General features: G+C 43.3%; 1 non-coding gene across 1 annotated transcript; it reads left to right on the forward strand.

The window, feature by feature from the left end:
• The first annotated feature begins 887 nt into the window (after positions 1-887).
• Positions 888-1,025, forward strand: LOC129691765 (small nucleolar RNA SNORA17). Its single transcript, XR_008722551.1, has one exon. It is a non-coding gene; the product is annotated as a small nucleolar RNA SNORA17 (small nucleolar RNA).
• Positions 1,026-1,352: the final 327 nt, after the last annotated feature.

The raw sequence follows: 1,352 nt of genomic DNA on the forward strand, positions 1-1,352 counted from the left end.
CAGTGAGTATCAAAGGTCCAAGACTTGGAACCTGAGATCCAGGAAGAAAGAAACAGTCTACTATTCTCATGTAGCCTTTGTTCTAAAGACAACTGGGGTCAATAATCAGACTTTCTGGGAGTAAACTTAAGCAGGAAGCTCTGTGTGCTTTCTATATGTTGAGTTAGGAGTAAGGGGAATAAAGCCTTCATTAGTTTTAGAGTCTCTCTTGGTAACTCTTATATTTAGGTTCTTACTTGGGTATATACATTCAGCTGACTGCTGCCAAATTGGAAAAGGGCTAGAGAAGGAATAATTGAATCCTAAGCATCTGACAGTTTCTTCATACAAAATGTCAATTTCTTCCCACTATTCCTTCTATAGTTCTATGACTTAAGTATGACACTTAAAGTCTGAGTGGTTCCTACCTCACCCACTGAGCAGTCCCTTAAACTACTGAGTCAGATTTCATCACACAGTTGATGTTTGAGCCTTTGTAATTCCATTCACTTAGGATTCTCTGTCTGAAATATATTTTGTTCCTTGTCCTTGATTTCAAAAGTCTTTTCTTAGGTAATTTTTATAAGAATTGTAACACTTAAATGGTAATGGATAATAAAAGACTTCCCTGTAACGTCTTTTTTTTTTAATAAACACTGTTTTTAGGTTCCTCTTCCTTTGCCCCCCACCCCCACTACAGCCCAAGAGTACTTCAGCTCTTGAACCCAGTGTTCTATGAGCAGACTTCTGTTATGGACCCCTATTCTCCACTGCACTCACTAATTAACAGGTGTCTCCTTCTAAATGTACATCCCTCTTGTCCAAAATAGTAGTAAAATGAATAAATACTCGAGAAGAGCCCGGAACACCAAGAATGAGTTTGCTTTGTGGTTAAGATGATGAAACCCAAGGCCCAGAGAGGCATTGCAGGTGTGGCTGCTGTGTCACACATGACTCAGTAGGTGGCATAGAGGAGAGAGGGAGAGGCTATGTCTAAGTTCAGTGTTCTGACTTGTGAACATCTAAATGATTAGTAGCCTAATACTCCCTGAAAAAAAAAAAAAAGCAAGATTAAATTACTATCAGCCCAGCATCAAGGGTCTGGACAGGGAGCGACACTGAGGCAACCATCAGTCCGGCTCCACGCAGGCCTGGAAGGGCTCCCAGGGTGGGGAGTATGCTGGAGACCAAAAGTTCCCTGCTTGGGAACTCAGGCCCTAGGTGGGAGTGGGCTGAGCAAAGAGTGGACCGAGTGGACCATGGGGTGTGGATAGGGAGCTAGCCTGAAATTACCACCATTCCATGGCTGCACAAGCCTGGGCCAGATCATGCCCAAGGTGATCCTTACCCAGTGGCACAGTGCACATGTGGGG

The sequence above is a fragment of the Psammomys obesus genome, unplaced genomic scaffold (assembly GCF_907164565.1).
Source record: "Psammomys obesus unplaced genomic scaffold, mPsaObe1.curated_primary_1811, whole genome shotgun sequence".
NCBI lineage: Eukaryota > Metazoa > Chordata > Mammalia > Rodentia > Muridae > Psammomys > Psammomys obesus.